General features: G+C 43.7%; 1 pseudogene; it reads right to left on the reverse strand.

Moving 5' to 3' along the window:
• Positions 1-3,068: 3,068 nt before the first annotated feature.
• On the reverse strand, positions 3,069-8,384 carry LOC129353463 (protein NLRC3-like; annotated as a pseudogene).
• Between the last annotated feature and the right edge of the window lie 1,106 nt (positions 8,385-9,490).

Consider the following 9,490-nt stretch of genomic DNA (forward strand, 5'->3'; position numbering starts at 1 on the left):
CCAACAGAACCACAGCCTCAGGTCAAAGCTGAGGAACCTGCTGCTGCTGCAAACCTCACTTTCATTCATTGCATCTAGATTTGCTTTTCTACAATCAGTGGTTTCTTAGACGTTCATTAATGAGGATTTGAACTCGTCAGTGTTTGTGGCTCTGGAGGATCAACATTTCATTCTGATGTAAAAATCAGAATAAAAGCATCTGAATCTTTACCAAACTGAAACATCTCCATCATTCATTCACAGCATTTCAATTATTTTACTCATTTTGTTCATCAAAAACATTTTAAAGAGAAAAACTGAAAAACAAAGTTCAATAATGTCAAAGTCTGAAATAAGAAAATAATTAATAGGTCAAAGTTTTAGAGATTTTATTCTGATGATTAACAGGATGTTTTAAAATAATATATATTAAAATTAAATTGATTAACTATTGATTAAAAAATCAATAATGTTTTTATTGAATAAATAGAGAAAACAAACCTCAGAATCTTCACTTTACTGACTGAATTCTCCAGGATCTCAACCAGATGCTTCATATCAGAGTCTCCAGCTTTATTTATGTGGATCCGATTTATTACCAGTTCAGTCAGATCTGGGTTGGACTTCAGAGCCGAGGCCAAAACTTCACATTCAGCGTTTTGGAGCAAACAGTCACCAAGTCTGTGATTAGAGAAGAAATAAATTCAGTTCTAATGAAATCAATCTGGATCATAAACAGACTAAAATATAATAACAGTGATGTCATCATCTGATCATCATCTGATCATCATCTGACCAATATCTACTGAGTTTAACCCCACAGAGAATCTGTGCAGTTCCTGGTTAGAGTCCAGGTTCAGGTTCTGGTTCTGGTCCAGGTACTGGTTCTGGTTCTGGTCCAGGCTTCATGTCCTCAGACCTTCAGCTGCAGTCAGATGTTGAAGATCTTCTATCATCAGTGAAGGAAAGTTCAGTTTCTCTGCAGCAGCTGATGAAGAGGCTGACTGAGCTGAATGAAGGAAACGACTGGAGATGATGGAGAGGAGGAGGAACTGCTCACAGCTCTGACTTGGACTAGACCGTCTAGATCTTCCACCAAGCAGGAAGTGAGTTCTAAATGAAGTGAGCAGAACAGAAGTCCAGCTGCTGTGGACCTCTGGCATCTCTGGGTTTGTTTAGCCAATATCTGCTGCATCATCATGAATAATAGTAATATATTGTATAGAAACATGTTTCCCAGCAGCAGGTTATTAAATGCTGCCACAGAGGAAACTGGGAGCAAAACAAACACATGATGCTCCAGTTCTGTCTCCGTTCATCTGCTGGATTTGATGCGTTAACAAAGTAGAAAGTGGACAGTCTCAACCTGCTGCAGCTAAAAGCTTCACGTTGTTCTGGTCGTCCTGCAGAGCAGCAGCAGAACCGGTCCTGCTGCTCCTTCGGGTCAGAACCGTCCCTCTCAGACTGTGGATCTGAGAGGAACTGGGACAACTGGTTGGAAGAGGGACACATGTCTCTGCAGTGGTCTGTCCATTGTCTCAGAGGAACAAAGGTTTGGATGTCAGGAGAAATTGTTGCTAAACTCCTAAAGAGCTGAAGAGCAAAACCCCTGGAGGAGACGGAGCGTTTGGGTCCAGCAGCATTTCATGGTGAAGCAGTGAAAGTTCTCCAGTCACTAGAAGAGGCTGGATGTCTCCAGAGTTGAAGCTCATGTCTCTGCAGGTCTTCATGGAGGACAGCTAACAGCTTCAACAAAGGCTGCAGATGAAGAGTTGATGAGGAAAATGGTTCCAGCTCTGGAAGCAGATTCTCAGAGCTTTGGGAGGATCTGACAGAAACTAGAACTTTTTCTGGAACCAGACGACAAAAACCACATTTTGGTCTCATTTACAAACTCAGAGGAAACTAGAGGGAGGAGGAAGAGGAGAGGATGATGAAGATCAACACTGTTCACAAAGTTTATAATTATTGCATATATTTAGTTCAATGATTCAAATTTTCATTAAACCTAAAAATCATTTTACAAAACAGTCAAAGATCCTAAAATTTTGAATTATGGAGTAGCGGCTCAATGATCTTCGATCTTCGAGAAAATAGATTTTCTAGAGTTCAGGGTTTTCTATTCATTTCAACCTGAAAACTGATAAAAAGTTAAATTTTTAAAATGATCAAAATGTAAAACCAGAAGCTGCATCTGTCCTGGATGAGCTGAATGTTTAGATGTTTGATTGGCTGAAATAATCCAGAGGATGAAGGAAGTAGATAAAGAGCAAAACCATCCAGAATCAACTTGAAGACAGAAGAAGAAACAGGAGGACAATAGAGCTGAATCAGCATCACACAATGAAACATCTGGACTCACCGAGCCTTTCTGCAGTTCCTCACAGCTGGAACCAGTCTCAGTCGTCCTGATTCTGATGTGTTGTACTTCTCCAGGTCCAACTCATCCAGAACCTCTGACATCTGCAGCATGAAGGCCAGAGCTGAACAGTCAGACTCTGAGAGCTGCTTCCCTGAATCCAGCAGCCGTTGGATCTCCTGATAAAATGAGACATCGTTCATCTCCACCAGACAGTAGAAGATGTTGATGCTTCTGTCAGGAGAGATTCTATCAGTGTTCATCTTCTTCAGGTTGTGATGATTCTCTGGATGGTTTCTGGACTGGTCTCTGTCTGACCCAGCAGATCTTCTAAGACTCTCTGGTTGGACTCCACAGTGAGACCATGAAGGAACGCGACAAACAGGTCCAGGTGGCCATTTTTACTGCGGAGGGATTTCTTCATGACTTTCTTCATGAACTCATCTATAGATGTTTCTCTGTATTTGTCTCCCAGGAACGTCTTGATCTCCTCTGACTTCCTGCTGGTGAAGCAGTGGAGCATGTAGACTGCAGCCAGAAACTCTGGATGCTCAGATGAACAAAGGAGTAGACGGAGATGTTGCGTGTCCCCTCTCTCTTTTAAACATCTCAGTGAACTCCTGAGAACAACGCAGCATCTTGGATGTTGATGCCGCACTGTGTGAGCTCTTTGTCATAGAAGATCAGGTTTCCCTTCAGCAGCTGATCAAAAGCCAGTTTTCCTAGAGACTCAATCAGCTTCCTGTCTCTGGACCCAGATAGATTTGGTCTTTTTTCCTCCATCAAACTTTTCCTCCTTGATTTTCAGTAGAACCAGCAGGAACTCTATGTACATCTCAGTCAGAGTCTTGGGTAGTTTCTCTCGCTCTCTGGTCTTCATCACATCCTCCAGAACTTTAGCAGTGATCCAGCAGAAGACAGGGATGTGACACATGATTTGGAGACTTTTGGATTTCTGGATGTGGGAGATGATCCTGCTGGCCTTCTCTTCATCATCTCTGAATCTCTTCCTGAAGTATTCCTCCTTCTGGGGTCAGTGAACCCTCTGACCTCTGTTACCATGTCAACACAGTGAGCAGGGATCTGATTGGCTGCTGCAGGTCGTGTGGTTATCCAGAGGAGAGCAGAGGGAAGCAGTTCCTTCCTGATGAGGTTTGTCAGCAGAACATCCACTGAGCTGGACTCTGTAACATCAGTCAGGATCAGATTGTTGTTGAAATCCAGATTAAATCGACTTTCATCCAGACCATCAAAGATGAACAGAACCTGGAACGATTCAAAGTTTCTGATTCCTTTGGTTTTAGAAAATAATTTATGAATCAGTTCTAATAAGCTGAACTTTTCTTCTTTCAGTAAATTCAGCTCTCTGAAAGTAAATGGAAATATGAAATCAATGTTCTGGTTGGTTTTATCTTCAGCCCAGTCCAGAGTGAACTTCTGTGTTAACAGTGTTTTCCCAATGCCAGCCACGCCCATGGTCATCACTGTTCTGATTGGTTGATCTCCTCCAGGTGGGACTTTAAAGATGTCTTCTCTTCTGACTGTTTCTTGTTTCCTGAATGCTGTTTCAATGCGTCTGACCTCATGTTCCTGGTTGACCTCTCTAGTTAACCCCTCTGTGATGTAGAGCTCAGTGTAGATCTGGTTCAGATCGGTTTTATTTCCAAGTTCAGCGACGCCTTCAGAGAGACTTTGGAACATCATCTTCAGAGACGCTTTAAGTTCAGGCTGATACAGACCAACAATATCTGAAAAAAGAAAAATAAATAAATAAATAAAAACAATTTGCAATATTTTAACATGTAACTGGACTAATAAAGTGGCCAGTTTGGTTCTTCTTCATAAACTTCTATGAAGGAAACATAATTCAATAATTAGAGAAAACCTATTGAAAGTTATTCCAACATCAGTCTCAGGGCCGGCCCAAGGCAATCTGTTGCTTAGGGCCCCAGGGCCACCAAGGGATCAAGAGGCCCCTTCAGTGGAGCTGATTTTTGTTCTTATTAAATAACGATTTCTATGTCATCACAATAACAAAAACACACAATTTAATCATTTCACCATGTTAATGTGGTCCAGATACATTAAAAGGGTTGAAATCAACCTGCATTGAAGCTTCACAAATCGAAGCTTTCATGGAGCTTGGTTTAGAGAAAAAAAAAACTACAAACTTGGTTTTAGAAATTCTGGCCTGAATAATCTACACATGATTGAAGTCTGCATATTTTAATTTTTTGAAGTAGATCACGTTAAAGATGCTAAAGGAGAAATTATGTGGAATTGTCCTTCAGTCATTTCCCTAATTGTAAGCTGCAATAGGAAACTAATTTTCCTGCAGAACCTTAAAGGTCTGGTGAAATAACTAATAAAAGTAGAACAAAAATCCTTCTCAGCAAGGTCAGATTCACCATATTGGAAGATGGGCAATTTGCTGACCTAGAACTTTTTCCACCTTGTTTTTTTGTTTTATTATACACTATATTTCTGTTATTCTAAACACAACATTAATATCAACCAATACCTTGAGCCATCCTTTCTGCTATTTCATTTAGAGCTGATGACATGTTATGCTGCAACATGACCCTTCAGAGTAAGAGTCTTCACTTGTAATTTTATAAACAAACAAAATAAAAAGTAAAATTTGTACATTTATCTTGTGGCCAATTTTTTGAACAGGGTCAAATTAAACGAGGACTTTATGAAGTCGAGTTACTGATACATAAGTTTCCGCCAGCTGGAAAAAGACAGATTCAGTTGAAACAACTGACCACAAAAAGACTTTTAATCATTAAATGTCCAATGAACTCCAACCCGGAGGCGGCCATGATTGTGGCGGGGGACTTTAACCACGTGGAACTGAAGGCTGTGTTTCCCAAATTCCACAAGTTCATAAACTTTCCCACCAGAGACAATAACATTTTGGATCAGGTCTACTGCAATACCCCCGGAGCCTACAAGGCTGTAGCAGGTCCACATCTGGGCATGTCTGACCACATCTCAGTGGAGCTGATTCCTGTCTACAAGCCTCTGGCCTGCAGAACTAAGCCGACCACCAGAATAGTTCAGGTCTGGACTGAGGAGGCCTCCTCTGCACTTCAGGACTGCTTTGAGCACACAGACTGGAGTGTGTTCAGGGACGGAGCAGACTTGGAGGAATACTCATCGTCCATTCTGTCCTATATTCAGTTCTGCACTGATGCTGTCCTACCTGCTAAGACCATAAAAGTGTTTCCAAACCAGAAACCATGGCTGGACAGCACAGTACGGGCCCTGCTGAAAGCCCGGGATGCTGCCTACAGATCTGGAGACAGGTTGGCTTATAGCAGGGCCCGGTCGGAACTGAAAAAAGGAATTAAGCAGGCCAAGCTCCAGTACAAACAGCGGATTGAGGAACACTTCATCAACAACGACCCCAGTAGCATGTGGAGAGGCATCAGGACCATGACAGACTACAAACACAGCACTCAGCTGACCAGCCGCGACCCCACCCTGCCTGACACCTTAAACAGCTTCTTTGCCCGCTTTGACACAGTGGGCAGCAGAGAAGCTGTACATCTACCCCGACTGGAAGAGCAGTACCAGCCTCTCGTCCTGCAGCAGCACCAGGTGACGTCCACCCTGAGGAGGATCAACACCCGCAAAGCTACAGGACCGGACAAGGTGTCAGGCCAGACGCTGAAAACGTGCGCCAACCAGCTGGCAGGAGTGTTTTTGGACATTTTCAATCTGTCCCTGCAGTTCACCATGGTTCCTGAGTGTCTCAATTCTTCCACCATCATCCCTGTACCGAAGAAGACGGCCATCACCAGCCTGAACGATTACCGGCCCATCGCTCTGACCCCGGTGATCATGAAGTGCTTTGAGAGGATTCTTCTGAGGTACATCAGACACTTCATCCCTGCAGACCTGGACAGCCTCCAGTTCGCCTACAGAGCGAACCGGTCAACAGAGGATGCTGTCTCCATCACTCTGCACACAGCCCTGACCCATCTGCAGCATCCCAACACCTACGTCAGGATGCTATTTGTAGACTTCAGCTCAGCATTTAACACCGTCATCCCAGACAAGCTGGTGCTGAAGCTACTCAAGGTGGGGCTGCCTGCTTCACTGTGCCACTGGATCAGAGACTTCCTCACCAACAGGCCTCAGGTGGTGAGAATAGGTGGCTCAACATCGTCCCCACTGGTCCTCAACACAGGCACGCCGCAGGGCTGTGTGCTCAGCCCAGCTCTCTTCACCCTGTTTACACACGACTGCGTTGCCATCCACCCCACCAACACAGTCGTCAAGTTTGCGGACGACACAACAGTAGTGGGTCTCATTTCAGACAACAACGAGACCCACTACAGAGAGGAATTCTGCAGCTCACTCAGTGGTGTTCAGCCAATAACTTGGTGCTGAACACAGGGAAGACCAAGGAGGTCATTGTGGACTACAGAAGGTCCAGGAGGACGGGTCACACTCCCCTTCTCATAGATGGAGAAGAGGTGGAGCGTGTGGACAACATCAAGTTCCTGGGCCTCCACATCACCTCTGACCTCTCCTGGAATACCAACACCTCCCACCTGGTGAAGAAAGCACAACAAAGGCTCTTCTTCCTCAGGAAACTGAGACGTGCTGGACTTTCCTCACGGCTGCTCGTGAACTTTTACAGGGCTACGATCGAGAGCGTCCTCTGCCTCAACGTGACTGTGTGGTACGGTAGCTGCACAGCACTGGAGAGGAAACAACTGACACGGGTGGTGAGAACAGCACAAGGCATTGTGGGATGCCCCCTCCCGGACCTGGACTCTATTTACATAGGCCGGGTCAAGAAGAGAGCTGGATCCATAGCCATGGATTCCAGCCACCCGGGCCACAGTCTGTTTGTGCCACTGCCATCAGGCAAGCGGTACAGGAATATACGGACTACAACAAACAGACTGAGAAACAGTTTCTTCCCCACAGCCGTCAGAGCCATTACTCCCTGCCGCCCCCTCCCACACATATCATAACCTCACATACACCCCCCACCCCCACACAGCCATATTGTTCTGCACTTGCACTGTCACATCATCTGCACTTTACCATAATTGGACCTGCTGCTTCTTCTTTGGTGTGGTTGAGTGCCTTTAGTTAATTTTAGTTGTATATATTATTATTATTGTGTGTTTGTTTTTTAATATTGTATTTGACTTTTTGCACGGGAGTTGCAATAGAAATTTTGTTGAATCCTGTTCAATGACAATAAATGCTATTCTATTCTGTTCTATTCTATTCTAAATGTCAACTAAAGACGTGGATCTGGAAAGAAGAAGCTCTGATTGGACATGTTCAGTCTCACCTGGAGCACAGCTGCTCTGATTGGCTGTCGGTCCAGATACTGTTCTGGGTCGTTTCCCACACTGGGGGCAGCTGGTACAGCCCGGATCCATCAGAACATTCTGACCCAAACCACAGCAGGATGGAAGCTCCTCCTCATTAAAGCTGCTCCTGTGAAGACATTTCTTCATCACTGAAATATTCACTAGCAACAGGCTGGAGCTGAACATGTTCATGAAGGTCCACAAAGAACCAGGGACCAGAAACTGGGTCAGAACAGAATCTCAGAACATTGATGATTTCCGGTTTTAAGTACTTCATTGAATTATATTTGGTATGATGACTGATGCCAGTGTTCCCAGTCTGGAAGATGCTGGTTTCACTGCTTCAGTGGGTTTACAGACAATCTGAATTGTTGCTCCTCACATGTTTTTGTTTTCATGCAACATTTTAATCCATATTAATTCATTCAAACTGATTTACTGACCAACATCCTTCATGTCTAACTTTAAATTAATAAGTAAGAAAATTAAGTTACTGTTTATTAAAACACTGAGATCAACCAGTTAATTTATATTTTATCTCTATAGATTCACATGAATCAGTTAGAAACTGGTTTCTTACTTTCTGTCTGAGGGTCCAGGTTCATTACTGAAGTTTGGAGGTTCATGTCTGGACCGGTCACTCCTCATAGATGGACTGATGGATCCTGGAGGTTCTTTTAGATCCAGATCTTCCATCTTCTGGACCTTTTGAGAGAGAAACCAGAACCAGTCAGTCCCAGTGATCCAGTTCCAGTAACTGGAAGCAGAAAGTTGGTTCCCATCATGTGTTCAGAGGATCAGAGTGAATCAGGTGAATGAAAGGAGTGAACATTTGACTCTATTGTAAATCTATATGGAGGGAGTCAGTGTGCAGGAGGTTCTGAAGGATCAGCAGCTCAGGTCGGGTCCACAGCTCTCCTCCAGACAGAACCGGGTCCAGCTGGGATCTCAGCAACATGTCAGCCTCTGTGTGCAGCTCAGCAGGATTTCCTCTCAGCTAAAGAGTCACAAAGCAGCTTTCAGGGACCACAGCATCCAGCTGAGGTACCAGCTGGACCCGCTGCAAGGAATCATGGGTAAATACCAGCTGGACCCACTGCAAGGAATCATGGGTAAATACCAGCTGGACCCACTGCAAGGAATCATGGGTAAATACCAGCTGCTTCTATAGGGGGATGAAGCCCCCCTCACTCAGCGAGGCCTCAAACATATTTAGTCAATTGATCCGTCTCAGGATAGAAATTCAATATAAAGAGGCACATTAATGCAACATTTTTAGCTAGAAATTGAAATGTAAATAGTTTCTTACAACTGATATAAAATGTGTTTAAATTATTAATATTGCTCCATTTAAAGGAATTATAAAGTTATTTTAGGGATGCACCAATTGCAGTTTTCCGGCCGATCACTGAACTTTAAAAAGCCTGAACTCCTGATTTTGATTTTAGCCTAAATAATTTCTTTTGTTGAGTTGGCAACTGGTTCTGGATCAGTCAGTCTGGATCTGGACGCAGTTTTCCAGCAGAGCTTTGAGAGACAAAGAGTTTCTTCTTGCTGTAAGAAGCAACAAGAGGAAAACCTGGAAAAAGATGAAACTCAGTGAAGAGGAAGAGAGAAAATCTGTGGACTGCATAAAGCCGGTTCTGATCCATAGAAAAGAAAAACATGTTTCTGCTGAACCCCAGACTGCTGAGGGACGGAGTGATGTGATTCACTTTCTGCTGATTTCAAGAAGAAGAGAAACTAGTTTACAATGTTTTGTTCTATTTTTTTAAGGTTAAAACACCAGAGGTTTTACAGTGAGAGT

This window comes from Poeciliopsis prolifica, unplaced genomic scaffold (assembly GCF_027474105.1).
Source record: "Poeciliopsis prolifica strain line A6 unplaced genomic scaffold, Auburn_PproV2 SCAFFOLD091, whole genome shotgun sequence".
Lineage (NCBI taxonomy): Eukaryota > Metazoa > Chordata > Actinopteri > Cyprinodontiformes > Poeciliidae > Poeciliopsis > Poeciliopsis prolifica.